General features: G+C 37.4%; 1 protein-coding gene across 1 annotated transcript in view; it reads left to right on the forward strand.

Moving 5' to 3' along the window:
• The window catches only part of MMP28 (matrix metallopeptidase 28), a 936,400-nt gene that overhangs the window by 491,967 nt on the left and 426,515 nt on the right, over window positions 1-17,918 (forward strand). The gene's annotated exons all lie outside the window — the stretch shown is intronic.

Below are 17,918 nucleotides of genomic sequence, written 5' to 3' on the forward strand. Positions count from 1 at the left end.
GTGGCATCAGTGAGTATTTGCCACTTGCTTTCTTTCAATGCTAAGGACGTTTTCCAGTCTCCTCCATACGGTAGACTAATAACCTGGTCAATAATTGCAAATTTCAATAAATGCTCCCCACCTTTCTCATGCATGTGTCTATATAACGCGTTGTTCTTGTCCTGAACCTGTATTTTATAATAATGTTCATAAATACGTTTTTTCAATTGCCTCTCTGTTTTACCTATGTAAAATGTTATAGGCCAAACAGGTAGCAAGATATACTACCTGTTTGGTATTGCAATTGCCTGCCCTACATCTCATTAATGTGTTGTTAATGTCTGTCAGTCTGATGTATTCAACTTCATTAATACGGCTACATTGGTTACATGTTCCACATTTTTTGGTAACAGTTACTTTGGTATTTTTCCTATTCCATAATTATCAGCTCTTTCTAATAGTCTTTTCAAATTAGGGGCTGTTTTATACACAAAAGATGGTAAACTCCCTAGTTTAGTACCAATGTGGTTAGAAGTCGCTATCAGATCCCAATGTCTGCATATTATATCCTTTATGTAATTTACATAAGGTGTGTACATTAACACACACACCCTGTTGTAGACAGCATCTTTAGTATCATCTTTCAATTTGACCAAGTTTTGATTAAATTTACCCATCAATGGCTTATATTTTATACCCCACTGTTTGGAGACATAGTTCGTAGTGTCCTGTAACATTCTCACTGGATATCCCCTATCTTTAAACATTCTAAAAATCATCTGCAATTCAACATCCATGACTGCCCTAGTGGAAGACATACGTGCTGCCCTAATACATTGCCCTTTAACAACATTTTTAAAAATATATGATGGGTGATTACTGTTATACTGAATGTAATCATTTGAGAAAGTTGTTTTCCTGTATATCCTTGATGTAAAACCTTCATCCGTATGGCTTATAAATGTGTCTAAATACGCAATACCTTCGCTACTAGAATTGTATGTGAACTTTAAGAATTGTGTGGTACTATTTATATACTCCATAAATTCACCTATGGTCTCCTTATATAAATAAATCATCAAGATATCTAGCATAAAATGCTATATCTTTATAAAATCTAGTTTAAATAAAAATTCTGATTCCCATTCCAACATTCCAAGGTTGGCAAAAATGGGGTCACAAGATGCCCCCATGGCAACACCCTTCCTCTGCCTGAAATATTCGCCTTGGAATGTAATATAATTATGGTCAAGTACTAAGGCCATCATGTCCGTTATTAAACAGATCTTGTCCCAACTTAATTCAGAAAATTTTCTCAGACTGTTACAAAAATATTCTAATCCGATATCCTTAGGTATACTGGAAAATAGATCTATAACATCTGTTGTCAGATAAGTCAGATCTATATTCCATAACTCGGGTGTTAGTTTGCCTAAAAAGTTCCAAGAATCAATCATTAAATGTGGGATATTCCTATACACATGTTTTGTCCATCTATCAATAACCACCCCTATATTGAATGTTTTTGATTTAGAACCCGAAATAATAGGTCTAAAAGGGGGGTTATCTATAGATTTGTGGACCTTAGGTATACCAATAATTTTGGCCAAAATAGGATATTCAATTTTCATATACATGTATATTTCATTTGTGATTCTATCATCCAATAAGTATTCTTCTAAGGCCAAGTCTATTCTTTTATATCCAATATTTATTTGATTGATAGAAACTTCCTCATAGTTACCGGACTCATGTAAAATGTTGCATATTTGCATATTATAGTCCAACGTGTGGTAAACTACGATACCTCCCCCCTTATCAGGCTTCATAATCCTTATATCATTATTATGTATCAACTGATTCAGACAATTCCGTTCATTCACAGTTAAATTATCCTGATATGTATTGTTATATGTATTGTCTTTTTTATTTCTAGTTATTTTATTGATTTTGTGACCGCTTCAAAACCAAACGAAAAGAAAACGGAATGTACTGCATTTGCCAAAGGAACTTCGGTGGAGAACTTACATGCTACACCTACTGTTGTAGGTACATTGGATTCTAACACTCAAACTGAGATACCGAATGGGCAGGTGGCAGTAGAACCAGGTGAAGTACGTTCTATGCAGGATTCCCTTGTTTTTGGTGATAATAATGTCATTGGGAATATGTCGCCTTCTGCAACTGTCTCTGCATATGTTTTCTTTTCTTTAAACCTTTAAACTTATCTTCACTACTGTTGTTTTTTTTTTTTTTGGTAAAATGGCTTATGGTGCCTCCTTTTGAATCTTGTTCATAATTTCCCTTCATTGAAGCTTCACTTCCATTCTCAGGTTCACTCAGTACCATTATATCCTTCAGTAAATCATCCCGCAACTCTCCAGACTGGAGGGTTGTAACCAAACATTGTTCTGTGTTTGCGGTCTCAGTCTCTGTTTCACAAAAAAAGCTCTTTCTGAAAAAGAGCTTCTGAATCCATAAAGACTTCATTTTGCTGAGGTGATTCCTCACAAAATGCTCTCTCTCCCTTCTCCTCCATAGTACTGCAGCATACCATCCTCCCAGCCACCACTCTGCTAGGAATGGAACATGCACATGTTCTTGCTAGCTGCATGAGCTACAAGTAGGGGAAATTCCCCAATGCCCTGGCCAAATTTCCTCTAGTAGTATAAATTCTACCTCAAGTCTCCCCTGAAAAGAGGCTACTAGCTTATTGGGACTAACCCATTCAACAAAGGATAAACAAAATAAATAAAACAAATATTGGACTGACCTGGCATTCATTACTGTAACCTGGCTTAATTACAATTATGGATGTATTCTTGTATTGAAGGTGTCCTTGAGTTTTTGGTGGAGTTGCCATCTTCCTCTGCTCTATTGAGTTGGATGAGGTTGAGGAAGGAACTGACAGATGCTTTGAATATCATATGGATGAAGGACTGAACTCTAAATTCTTTCTAAACTATTGTCCACCCTGTAATGCAAGGACATTTCTTCAGGAGTTTTAAGGAATTCCTTGTCTCCTCTATACTGGTGTAACCTATATGGTTAATTATAGCTGATTTCAATGCTAATGTTAAGTATGTGACTCTTGTTAAGGCATTTATTTTCACTATGAATTAATTTGGGTTTGCTGATATTGTTACCCTTGCTACCTTCAGACAAGGACATACATTGGTTTGGTGATTCCAAATGGGTGTTTTAATCAGCAATTTGCTGGTGGAAGCAATCACATGGACGTATCACAGCTAGATTTGCATTGTCATTGATATATAGTTGGTGGTGCCCTCTGGATCAAGATTTGGTAGTTTGTAGGAGCACAAATCAGGTTGCCCTTGACATATTGGTTCCTATATTATGTCAGCAGTATCAACTGATGGAAGTGTAGAAGAGGCAACTGAAGCCTATTGATAACATCTTGACTACTTTCCTTGATCTTCTAGCCCCAACTCAAGTGCACCATTTCCACCTCATACTGTACAGGCCATGGTAAGACCCTGAGCTCCATGAATTGAGGAGGGTGGGGCAACGTCTAGCGTTCAGATGCATCAGTCCAGACTTCTGGTGGGCAAACTTCTGTTAGATCATGTGTGTCTGGTAGAGATCTCCTAGAAGAAGTGTTTGTACTTGTCATAAGAGATATCTTTGACTTTTAATCAACCAAGGCTAAAAACATTGCAGTGTACCAGTAAAAAATAACAAAATATTTACAAAGATACGGTTGAGCACTTAAGTCCCTACTGTTGGGACTTCTTCAGGTTCTGTTGTTATTTTTTACCAGTACACTGCAATGTTTTTAGCCTTGGTTGATTAAAAATTGTTTATCTTTTATCCTGGCTTTTTGGTTCTCCATTTTTAAATGTATGTATATTCAAGTCTACTGTTTGGTTGTGAAGACCATACTGGTAGTTTGGAGAGTTCAACACAACGTGAGCCTTTTTTCTTCTTCTGGGTCCTACTCAGCTGCACAGCACTTGCTGGTTTTGTTTTTCCTGTGAGAGATCTTTGATAGTAGACCACACAGCATCACTCTTTTTCACGGTAGGCAAGTTTAAGACCCCAGCCTGTTATACAACATGGAGTTTTTTTCAAAGGAAGGATGTGAATCAGCTGCTGTGTACTTTGCCATGAAGCTTTGCTTGATCAGTTTGAGTATTGGCCTAGGTGTGCTCCCAGGGATGTTGTGGTCCTGCTTGGGACTACTGCCTTAGAAATGGTCTGAGTCTGTTGTTCTCAATGGTTATAATTTTGTTGCTGTAATTTCTACATTGCATGTGACAACCTGTGGGCTGGATCCATGCCCAAACAAGTTTGTAGCAATATGACTTTTCTTGATGGGTGCAGTTCTTTACCAGATCACAGCACCATCACTTTGGGACAGAGTTCTTTCATGAAACTTAAAGGATGTCTTGATTGCTCCAATTCATAAGAAGACCATTTTACATGCTGAAAATGTATATAATTAAAGGGATCTAGTTCATTTGATCAATGATCCAGATTGTTGGAAACCCATGTGGTCGTCAATTTAGTTTGTCAGTCAACTAAAATAAGCCAAACACCTGCAAACAATACAATGTTTTTTGAGGGGGCATGTCACCCTAGCCCCCACCTGCTAATTATATACATCAACTCTGAGATTACACTTGAAGGGAAAAAGGGCAAATTCCCTGATCTCCACTGTACTGAAATCTCAGTCAGATTGGTTCAATGAACTAAATTGTTGACCATATGGGTTTCGACAATCTGGTTTGTTGATCAAATGAAAGGAACCCAATTAAAGACCTATCTTATTAAATTTAAAATTTACTGGCAAGGTACTTGAAAAGATCATATATGTGCAACTGGATTAATTTTTGAGTGACAACATCTGTGCTCCTTTCCAAACTGTTTGGTAGCATTGGTTACAACCTGACTGGACAACAGGCCAAAAAGGATCACAGTAAACAGAATGCATCTGTCACTAGACTTGGCCTTCCTTACTTCTGATCTGTTAGGTAGGCTGGGGTGAATCTGAAGTCTCCAGTGAGGGTCTATTTCCCTTCTTCAGATACCCACCATGTCATACTTAATACAAAGATGTGACTTTTGGCCTTTCATGTATAGCTTGCCTTGGTGTCATCTGGTCCTTTGTTTTATTTCAGATTTCTCATAACCTGAGATCCCAGGACACTCCTGAAAATATACCTGCATACATTCTAGCTATTTTGGATGAGAACTGAATAAAGTGCCATTATAAGTTAGGCAAGGGTGGGGTTTATAGCAGATAAGAATGATAAAAGGATTTGTAATGCGAGTCTGATGTATGAGGTAAGGTGAAAGTGGTGAAAAAGTCTCAACAAGGTCATAATAATCAGAAGTATGGAAGCTTAACTGTAATGTAAATGTATATGAAATAAAGCATCCAGATGATGCATGTATAGGGAAGATGGAGGTCTAGCTAAGGGAAATTGTAATTACAGCAACTGTTAATGAAAATGCAGGCATTGATGAAAAGAGTCGTATTAGGTTACCTCAAACTTGCACGCATTGCAAGCAGAAGTAATGAAAAATACAAGGGCATAGAAAAAGATGCAATTTATTTTCATTTTATGTGGGTGAAATGCACAGAATGTCTTTCACATCCTCCTCCTGGTCTGGACAATTGGAAACTCTACTTACTTGAAGTAGCTAGCATTACAAATAGAAAGTAAGGCATTATTTTCCATTTGTGTGGATGAATAGTGAGACTCAGCCTAGAATATTTGTGTAGTTCTGAAGACCCAGTTTCTGTTAGTTCATAAATGGAGTGAAGGCTATTGAAATGAGGGCAAGCAAAACAGTACCAGGCCTGAAACTGAAGTCAGGTGGAGAGGTGCTACTACTGAGGTCTAGAGAGAAACAGAAACAATGCAACTTTTTAGGTGCCTGATAAGAACTGCTGAAGTCTGTTTGCATTTGTAGAGTGCTCACATGACATTATTATGCTTGGTAGGCTGTTAGTGTATGCATGAGCCAGTATAGCTGCTTTATTGTCAGACTACAAGTGACCCATTGTATACAGCACATCACTGATGTACATGTCCATTTATGTGTGATATATTGACCAGGTTATTAGTCTACCGTATGGAGGAGACTGGAAAACGCTCTTAGCATTGAAAGAAAGCAAGTGGCAAATACTCACTGATGCCACTAGATCACCTGGTATTAGTGATAGTATTAGTTTAAAGCCGTTTTTAATATTAGGTTAAGCAGTATTTATATTTAACATTTTATATATTTATATGTACATACATTTAAAGTAACATTCTTCATGTTTAATTTTACATTTTAATGGGTAACATACATTTAACATTTTAACAGTATTAGGTTTCTATATTAGGTTTATGATATCATCATATATATATTTTTATGACACTATTGCATATTCTATCTTTTTAATTAGTAACTTGGTTTAATAGATATACATTCTAAATGAATTTTAATTTTAAATGTTTAATGATGTGCTATTACTTTAATTAATTTGCCGCCTTTTTTCAAGACAATTGTATTTAAACAGGGTAGTTATGTAGTTATCTGGTTCTGATGAAGACTGTGATGTATGCAGTTGAAAGCGCTTAACCTGTGGATGTATTTGGTGTTTTATCTCGTAATAAAATCTGTGGATGTAACTGTATAGTTCTTGCTACATACTTTCTTCGTTTTCCAGTTGTTGTTCGAGCTGTGTGGGGAGTCGCCCTAGTCTGCACCAGACCTCTATCTTCAGCTCATTTTATAAGTCCATTGACTTTTATTCCATAGTATTAATTTTCTACATTTAATCACCTCTGAAATTTTTTAACATCTTTATCTTTCCTTGTAATTTTATTCCTTAAATCACAACTAAACTCCCCTGCAATTATAATTTTCATGTTTACGACACGATAGTCTAACATTTGATGAAGCAAATTCTGTCTTTCTTTACTAGTTGTATATGCATATAAAGCTATAATACTAAAAATGTGTTCGCTCCACCTTATGTCTACAACTGTTAATCTTTCCATTTTTATTCATAATTTCACTAGTTTTTATACAAGCTATACTGTTCAGTTCCCAAATTCCATATTATATTTCCACCCCACAATTTCTCTGTCTGTAATCGTTCATCCTTTGTCAAAAATCTTACATATTATGTCCACACCACATTCAACACACCATTCCAAAATTTCTATTTTTCTTATAATATTAACAATACTATTTACATTGAAACTATCTAAAATTATTTTTCTTTCTTTTTAAATTTAATGGAATTATTTTTGATATGTTATTTTTACTGTTGTCCTGCTTAAACAGGCAACATATTTTCATCCATTTTCTTTTTTCTTTTACATTTATTCCCATAAATTTCCATTTTCCTATCATTTACTCTTTTACCAATTACCTATTTAATTCTGACTTGTATCTTCCTTGGTTATCTCTGAACAATCTTTCTCTTAATTTTCTCTATTTTTTTCTTTCCATCCTATTTCCAATTTTCGTTATTCTTTGATAACCCTTCATGTTCTGATTCTTCAGTTATACTTCCCTTATGATGACTTTTCTGTTCTTCATTTACATGCACTTTTTCTTTTTCACAATCCATCTATAAATGGCCCAACCTGATTATATTTATAACATTTTGTTTCACTTTTTTTGCATCATGTCCTGGTTCCTCACAGAAAGAAACATTTTCTATTATTAAATTTTTCTGTAAAATATCCTTTTCCACAAATAAAACATGCCTTAATTTGTCCCCTGTATTTTACAACACCTGTATTTTCCCTCAATGGTTACAATATTTGGAATATGCACAATTCTTTCATTTTTAATATCACAGTACATTCCCATTCCCCAGTCCATAGCCCTCTTTTATCATGAAGCTTTACAATGTCCATGAATTTATTGCATGCTTCTTCCAAATAATTCTTCAATATAACCTTTTCAATGTCAGTCCTAAATAGTATATGCAACTTCCTCTTTAACTACCTATTTTCAATTATCATAATCCAAGGATTTTCATTTTACTTCTCATATTCATACAAAAATTATTCCATTCTGTGTCCAGTTTCAAAAATAATGTTACAAAAAGTTTGTTAATTAAAAAGAAAGCTTTTATCTCTTGCACTTTGATCCACAATAGAGTTATAAATTTGTCTGAAAAATCTGTTTAGTCCCTTTTCTTGTTTTCCTAGTATTCTGAAAGTATATTTCTTTACCATGCCAATAATTTTACCTCTTTCTTCTTTCTTTCTTGCACCTTCTGCAACTGTCTCTGCATATGTTTTCTTTTCTTTAAACCTTTAAACTTATCTTCACTACTGTTGTTTTTTTTTTTTTTTGGTAAAATGGCTTATGGTGCCTCCTTTTGAATCTTGTTCATAATTTCCCTTCATTGAAGCTTCACTTCCATTCTCAGGTTCACTCAGTACCATTATATCCTTCAGTAAATCATCCCGCAACTCTCCAGACTGGAGGGTTGTAACCAAACATTGTTCTGTGTTTGCGGTCTCAGTCTGTTTCACAAAAAAAGCTCTTTCTGAAAAAGAGCTTCTGAATCCATAAAGACTTCATTTTGCTGAGGTGATTCCTCACAAAATGCTCTCTCTCCCTTCTCCTCCATAGTACTGCAGCATACCATCCTCCCAGCCACCACTCTGCTAGGAATGGAACATGCACATGTTCTTGCTAGCTGCATGAGCTACAAGTAGGGGAAATTCCCCAATGCCCTGGCCAAATTTCCTCTAGTAGTATAAATTCTACCTCAAGTCTCCCCTGAAAAGAGGCTACTAGCTTATTGGGACTAACCCATTCAACAAAGGATAAACAAAATAAATAAAACAAATATTGGACTGACCTGGCATTCATTACTGTAACCTGGCTTAATTACAATTATGGATGTATTCTTGTATTGAAGGTGTCCTTGAGTTTTTGGTGGAGTTGCCATCTTCCTCTGCTCTATTGAGTTGGATGAGGTTGAGGAAGGAACTGACAGATGCTTTGAATATCATATGGATGAAGGACTGAACTCTAAATTCTTTCTAAACTATTGTCCACCCTGTAATGCAAGGACATTTCTTCAGGAGTTTTAAGGAATTCCTTGTCTCCTCTATACTGGTGTAACCTATATGGTTAATTATAGCTGATTTCAATGCTAATGTTAAGTATGTGACTCTTGTTAAGGCATTTATTTTCACTATGAATTAATTTGGGTTTGCTGATATTGTTACCCTTGCTACCTTCAGACAAGGACATACATTGGTTTGGTGATTCCAAATGGGTGTTTTAATCAGCAATTTGCTGGTGGAAGCAATCACATGGACGTATCACAGCTAGATTTGCATTGTCATTGATATATAGTTGGTGGTGCCCTCTGATCAAGATTTGGTAGTTTGTAGGAGCACAAATCAGGTTGCCCTTGACATATTGGTTCCTATATTATGTCAGCAGTATCAACTGATGGAAGTGTAGAAGAGGCAGCTGAAGCCTATTGATAACATCTTGACTACTTTCCTTGATCTTCTAGCCCCAACTCAAGTGCACCATTTCCACCTCATACTGTACAGGCCATGGTAAGACCCTGAGCTCCATGAATTGAGGAGGGTGGGGCAACGTCTAGCGTTCAGATGCATCAGTCCAGACTTCTGGTGGGCAAACTTCTGTTAGATCATGTGTGTCTGGTAGAGATCTCCTAGAAGAAGTGTTTGTACTTGTCATAAGAGATATCTTTGACTTTTAATCAACCAAGGCTAAAAACATTGCAGTGTACCAGTAAAAAATAACAAAATATTTACAAAGATACGGTTGAGCACTTAAGTCCCTACTGTTGGGACTTCTTCAGGTTCTGTTGTTATTTTTTACCAGTACACTGCAATGTTTTTAGCCTTGGTTGATTAAAAATTGTTTATCTTTTATCCTGGCTTTTTGGTTCTCCATTTTAAATGTATGTATATTCAAGTCTACTGTTTGGTTGTGAAGACCATACTGGTAGTTTGGAGAGTTCAACACAACGTGAGCCTTTTTTCTTCTTCTGGGTCCTACTCAGCTGCACAGCACTTGCTGGTTTTGTTTTTCCTGTGAGAGATCTTTGATAGTAGACCACACAGCATCACTCTTTTTCACGGTAGGCAAGTTTAAGACCCCAGCCTGTTATACAACATGGAGTTTTTTTCAAAGGAAGGATGTGAATCAGCTGCTGTGTACTTTGCCATGAAGCTTTGCTTGATCAGTTTGAGTATTGGCCTAGGTGTGCTCCCAGGGATGTTGTGGTCCTGCTTGGGACTACTGCCTTAGAAATGGTCTGAGTCTGTTGTTCTCAATGGTTATAATTTTGTTGCTGTAATTTCTACATTGCATGTGACAACCTGTGGGCTGGATCCATGCCCAAACAAGTTTGTAGCAATATGACTTTTCTTGATGGGTGCAGTTCTTTACCAGATCACAGCACCATCACTTTGGGACAGAGTTCTTTCATGAAACTTAAAGGATGTCTTGATTGCTCCAATTCATAAGAAGACCATTTTACATGCTGAAAATGTATATAATTAAAGGGATCTAGTTCATTTGATCAATGATCCAGATTGTTGAAACCCATGTGGTCGGCAATTTAGTTTGTCAGTCAACTAAAATAAGCCAAACACCTGCAAACAATACAATGTTTTTTGAGGGGGCATGTCACCCTAGCCCCCACCTGCTAATTATATACATCAACTCTGAGATTACACTTGAAGGGAAAAAAGGGCAAATTCCCTGATCTCCACTGTACTGAAATCTCAGTCAGATTGGTTCAATGAACTAAATTGTTGACCATATGGGTTTCGACAATCTGGTTTGTTGATCAAATGAAAGGAACCCAATTAAAGACCTATCTTATTAAATTTAAAATTTACTGGCAAGGTACTTGAAAAGATCATATATGTGCAACTGGATTAATTTTTGAGTGACAACATCTGTGCTCCTTTCCAAACTGTTTGGTAGCATTGGTTACAACCTGACTGGACAACAGGCCAAAAAGGATCACAGTAAACAGAATGCATCTGTCACTAGACTTGGCCTTCCTTACTTCTGATCTGTTCGTGGGCTGGGGTGAATCTGAAGTCTCCAGTGAGGGTCTATTTCCCTTCTTCAGATACCCACCATGTCATACTTAATACAAAGATGTGACTTTTGGCCTTTCATGTATAGCTTGCCTTGGTGTCATCTGGTCCTTTGTTTTATTTCAGATTTCTCATAACCTGAGATCCCAGGACACTCCTGAAAATATACCTGCATACATTCTAGCTATTTTGGATGAGAACTGAATAAAGTGCCATTATAAGTTAGGCAAGGGTGGGGTTTATAGCATGATAAGAATGATAAAAGGATTTGTAATGCGAGTCTGATGTATGAGGTAAGGTGAAAGTGGTGAAAAAGTCTCAACAAGGTCATAATAATCAGAAGTATGGAAGCTTAACTGTAATGTAAATGTATATGAAATAAAGCATCCAGATGATGCATGTATAGGGAAGATGGAGGTCTAGCTAAGGGAAATTGTAATTACAGCAACTGTTAATGAAAATGCAGGCATTGATGAAAAGAGTCGTATTAGGTTACCTCAAACTTGCACGCATTGCAAGCAGAAGTAATGAAAAATACAAGGGCATAGAAAAAGATGCAATTTATTTTCATTTTATGTGGGTGAAATGCACAGAATGTCTTTCACATCCTCCTCCTGGTCTGGACAATTGGAAACTCTACTTACTTGAAGTAGCTAGCATTACAAATAGAAAGTAAGGCATTATTTTCCATTTGTGTGGATGAATAGTGAGACTCAACCTAGAATATTTGTGTAGTTCTGAAGACCCAGTTTCTGTTAGTTCATAAATGGAGTGAAGGCTATTGAAATGAGGGCAAGCAAAACAGTACCAGGCCTGAAACTGAAGTCAGGTGGAGAGGTGCTACTACTGAGGTCTAGAGAGAAACAGAAACAATGCAACTTTTTAGGTGCCTGATAAGAACTGCTGAAGTCTGTTTGCATTTGTAGAGTGCTCACATGACATTATTATGCTTGGTAGGCTGTTAGTGTATGCATGAGCCAGTATAGCTGCTTTATTGTCAGACTACAAGTGACCCATTGTATACAGCACATCACTGATGTACATGTCCATTTATGTGTGATATATTGCCAGTAATTAAACTACATGGGGAAAAAAACTGACTTTATTTTTATACACTGAAGTTCACTATTTTTGTCTCTGAGTTAGAGAAATCATCAGAACAAATTTAGAGAAATTTTCGAGTTTAAATGGTTTATTTAAAATAAGTCACATGGTAAAATCCTTAATTAACCAGAATACGCACAATTTATTACCAACATACCTAGCTAGTTTGTCATCTGTTACTGCTGGTTCATAAATGATCATGTTACACGTGGCAAATTGTCAGTGTACATACATGTAATCAGTTTATGTTAATGTTACCAGCATGTTTATGTAAACCACTTGTGTGTTTGGGCTACCAGTCTGTTAGCAATTTATAAACCATGCTGTACTAACATATATGCTTTTAGTAGTTTGTGATGTTCACTAAAGGAACATATGCCCATTTTATGGTTTGTTTGTGCCACTAATATACAGATGGGTAATCTAATGTATGCATGGCATATAGTCGGTGACTATATGTGATTATTGCCTGTACTGTTGTAGACAGTTTGAATGACGTGCATATGAATGCTTTGTATGTGCTGTACTGCTTTTCAGGATGTGTATGGTATGCATTAGTGTACTGGTGAGAACTATGTTGAAGGAGAGTATGTGCTTGCTAGCAATTATGCTTTCCTTCTTCCCACATTATTTATATATTTATTTCCATTCAGTAACTGGGATAGAAGAACATTGATCTCAGAAGACCACTCAGGTTTAGCATAGAGAAAACAGTGCTCAATTCTTAAATGGAGAATGAGGTTCTGTAGGACATTACATTGGACTAGAGGCTTTGCAGTTGAGGCAGAGCTCCCCTGTTGAGAGTCTGTAGGAGACGGAGAAGAGAGAAAGCATTTTAAGGAAGTCTGTATAACACAATAATGCATGCATTGGATTCTCACAGTGAGGAAATGCTGCAGTCTTTTGAGTTGAGTCATAAGTTTAGGCAAGTGTATACCGAAAGTGACATTATATTCTATTGTAGGTTTGATAAGGAAGGAATACAGAGGGATGATTTTATTTATTTATTTGACAGTTGTTAACTGGGTTGGTCCAACTGAGCTAAAAGCCCATTTTCAGTGGACTCAAGGAGAAAACCTCCGGTACAATAAAAGCAAAAAAATAAACAGCGGGTGACATGATGTAAACAAAAGATGAGATATAAGTTGTTACACAGCATGGCAAATACAATGAAAATGCAACAATGAAAATACAGCAGCTGCATTGTCTAAGGCCAAGAATGCAGCTTCCATGGGACTCGACAATATCTCTGGCTGTGTTCTACACGAATTACAAAGTGAACTGGCACCACATCTGTGTGCTCTGTTCTCTCACAGCCTCACGTCAGGCTTTGTCCTTACCAAATGGTGCACTGCTACAGTCATCCCTCTCCATAGAGGAGGAGCAACTACAGACCCTGGAAATTATCACTCCATTAGCCTGATGAGTCTGATATGTAAGGCTATGGAGCGCATCATCATGGACCTAATTAACAAGGCTATAGGGAATCTCCAAACTCTAGATCCCATGCAATTTGGTTTTGTGAAAGGTAGATTATGCCTGCTCAACCTGATTGACTGCTTTGAGTCAGTCACCAGAGCGGTGGATGAAGATAAGGCAGTTATTCCAGCCTACCTCAATCTGGCCAAGGCCTTTGATACCATTCCTCATTCAGGAATTATTGATAACCTCACCAAACTAGGCATCAACCCTTATATCATGAGGTGGGGTGCAAATTGGCTCACAGATGTAACACACAGTGTGAAAGTAGTGGACTCCAAGTCAGACTGCCGACCAGTCACAAGTGGAGTTCCACAGGGATCAGTCCTGGGTCCTCTACTGTTTGGCATCTACTTCTCATAAGTCCAGGCCAACACGGAGGGATTCTGGCTGACAAATTTCGGAGTCATTATTAACTCCTCAAGTGATGCAGACATCCTACAAAAAGGCCTCACTGAGACCCAGTGACTGGTGTCAAAACCATGGCCTTAAGTTTAATGCCAAAAAATGCATTGTCATCCCCTTTGGGAAAAACTCAGTTCCCACAAATTACCACATCGATGGGAGCCCACTGAACAATGAAGGCGTTATACGAGATCTGAGAACACAGGTTGACAGCAACCTCTCCTTTGACCACCACATTGCCACTCAGTTCAGAAGGTCCTTCTGTGTGGCACATCTCATTACCAAGGGTTTTGCATCCAGGAAGAGAGGTCATCATTTCTCTCTACTCTTCCCTCATTAGACCAGTCATAGAGTATAATGCCCCATTTGGCATGTAGCTCACGAGACACCTACAACAGCTGGAGAGGCCACAAAAGTACCTCATGAAGATGATCCTAGGCCTTAAACACATGTCCTACTTGGACAGACTCAAAAAAACTCCAGCTATTCTCTGTCTCATATCGTCTACTAAGAGGCGATCTCTGCTTGATTTACAAAGCCATGTCTGACCCAGCTCTGTTAGAAATACTACATCTAAAGAATCCCAATCCCTCTGCACCAGATACTCCAGAGACCTCAACCTCATTACCACAATCAACAGAACATGCTGGAGGGACATGCTCACAACCCAGAGACTGCCCATGGTCTGGAATAGACTTCCCATACATGTCAAGCAGAGCACCTCACTAGCCCTCTTCAAGAGAAATCTTGATGAGTGGATGGGAAATAAAAAGTTCACTCTGGGGATCACTCCAGTGGCTCTACTTGATAGAGGCACTGGGAACTAACGATGGGCAGCACAATGCCAAGGCACTTCTATGGGCTAGGCTTGTAAAGACCCCAGGTCCATTAGCCTAGTACACACCTATGAACCAAAAATTGAAACACAACTTAAGGAGATAAGTTGTTATGTAGCATGGAAGACATACAAACTTGAAACATCATTTTTTACATAAGTAGTAGCAGAGAATAAAATATAAAATTGCCTTGATGACCTAGAAGATGTACACAGGTAATCAGTCTGGCTATATAAAAAGATTTGCTAATGACAAGATAAAATGTGACCAAAGGAAATTTCACTGTTGCCAAATGTCTCAATTTGCAAAAAAAAATAAATAAATGCCATGTTAGTCCACTAATAGAAATCACAAAGATACTGGAACCCAAGTATGATGTAATACCTTTTAGTGGTATGGGAAATTAATATACCTGTGTTGGTCTAATAAAAGGTATTACATCATGTCTATGTTTTATTTGCAAAGGGGTGTCACCTAGATGATAGATGCATGGGTTCCCATGTTTTCCAAAGGGCACAGTATTACATTTATTGGCATTTAGCTTACGGTCATGGTCCAGGCACCACTTGTTTGTCTATGAAAGGTCCTCATGGAAAATCTGGAATTCAGCCGGAGATTTTGACAGTTCGGACTTTGTGGTCATCTACAAACTTAAGCCACAGACCCTTGACGTAAGCCTTGGTGTCAGATAAGTAAATACCAAAGAGACATGGCCAAAAGACAGATCCCAGAGGAATATCACTAGTAATGACCCTTTTTGAAAAGAGCATGCCCCCTGCACTTATAGATTAGGTTCTTTTGGTAATCCGGTTTGCTGTCCAGTGGGTAACAAGGAATTAAATTTAGTTTGATTAGCTTGTTGATAATGCTTAAGTGTGGGATAGTAGCAAAGGCCTAGGCCAGGCTACAATATGTGTGTGAACTGATATCCCTGCATGCAGCACATCAGTGACTTATTCAAAGAAGTACATCAGGTTTAGCAGACAGGATCTACCTTTAACAAACTTAAACTGGATTTGGTTAATGCATTGCAGTCTGCTGCTGTTCTTGTTAATAAATTCCAGAATGATGTACTCCACTGCTTTACAGGTAAAGCTGGTGAAGCTTATAGTTTTATAGTTTCTGGGGTCAGGGGTGGGCAGTACTTTGTGGAGTATGATGACCACAACAGTTCTTTACATCCCTGATAAGAATCCAGTAGGGAGGCTGAGACTGACTAAGTTCAGTAGTGAGCCTATAAAGCTATGTTTGGTGCTGACAAGAATGCAGCCTTGGCATATTGTATGAACCCAAGTAGCTAGTGTTTTTCACCTTGGAAAGAGCCCTCAGAACTTACTCTGAAGTGATCTGAAAGAGTGTGTAGGTATGCTAATATGTAGGGAAGATAAGGATTGAGCTAAATGTATCCACTAATAAATTGGTTATGTCTCCTGGGGATGAGTATGTATTATGTATTACCTCAGTGCATTGTTGGGTATTGCCTTTAATGTTTCTGACTTAGATGATAAAGGCTTTCATTGTCTTTAACATAGGTGGCAATGTTTCAGTTCATACTTAACTTTGGAGGATTTGATTTTACTTCTTAGTTCTTTAATATTTTTGAATTCACTTTTAGATGTTGAGTATTAAATTTGCTCTTATTGATAATACGTTTCTTCCTCATATTGCTTAGTTTGTTTATACAGGGATTCTACCATAGGGATGTATTTCTGAACTTGACTTATTTGTACCTAATGGGGGGACTGAGGACTGATGCCTCAATGCATGTTTTTAAGTGAGCATAGAAATTGTCCGTAAATAAAGCAATGTGTGAGAAAGGGTCATCAAGGTCAAGTGCCTAAATTTCATCTCTAAAAACAGAAGGGGGTGATGGTAAATCAAGCTTTACTTTTATAGGGAATATGACTGAGTGGTGGTCAGAGTTGACTAATTATAAGGTAAATACAGGTGTAGAACATAGTGGGACTATTTCAAGACTAGATCCAATGTTTATCTCCAGTTAGGCCATTAACTAGTTGGTTTAAAGAACTAGCAGTTGTAAAATACGGTATAGGAAGTGTTTTGCATACTTACTTTTGTGACAGTGTAGGCTTCCTAGTTAATGGAAGGATAGCTGAAATCCCCCAGGAGAATGATGTTAGGTTCAATGAGGAGGGACTCCAGTTTGTTTAGCTATCCCCATGGGTAGTTGGTGACATAGAGGGGGTGTTATGATAGTTGGTTATGATATGGTACATTTTTTTATTAAGAGTAAGTAGAGTATAGGGGAGGTCAAGGTCATTGTTCTGCCTTGTGAATCTAGATGTGATCTAGCTTTTTTAGGTACAAGACTGTACAAAAGTGTCCATTCAGCCTTCACTACGTCTGGCAAAGATATGTATCTATCTATATGCATTAAAAACACTCCTTTCACATTTTCCTAATTTATTTTGCATTGTGTTGTTGCAAGCTGTCACATGTTACAGTGTGCAATTCACTATAATTCAGAATCATAATGACCATGGATAGCACTTTTTTCTGTGGCTTCAGGTCTTAGCCACGTACAGACCTTTGATGAATTGGTAGGATAAGGATAAAAAACAGAGAAATACGGCCTATGGTTGTGTTTCTGTTTATGTATTACAGATGTGGTTCATTTATTTGAGCACTCTCCCACTGAAGTTTGTTTGATCAAAACAGATACAGCAAATAGGCTTCTGAGAAAAAGTATTCTATAAGGAGAAAAAGTCCCTGCATTTCCGTCTAAGTAATTTAACCATCTCAGTAGTCACAAATCCTTGGAGAATTATAAACAGTCTTGTCTGTTTATTCTGCCAGGTTTGACAAAAAAAAGCTTCAGTGAGATAGTCCAAAAACAAAGAAATGCTCTTCACTGGTGCTGCTTCCAGTCTTATTTATAGCATTTTCTGAGGTTCCAGGTATTAATGTTGTGCTCCACTAAGAGTCACTTAACATTGTTGCAGGACATTCAGCATATTGCAAAGTACATTTATACACATTGTTTATTTTAGTAGATTAGAGAGGTACT

Source organism: Protopterus annectens, chromosome 2.part1 (genome assembly GCF_019279795.1).
Source record: "Protopterus annectens isolate FY-2018-M chromosome 2.part1, PAN1.0, whole genome shotgun sequence".
In the NCBI taxonomy this organism is placed as follows: domain Eukaryota; kingdom Metazoa; phylum Chordata; order Ceratodontiformes; family Protopteridae; genus Protopterus; species Protopterus annectens.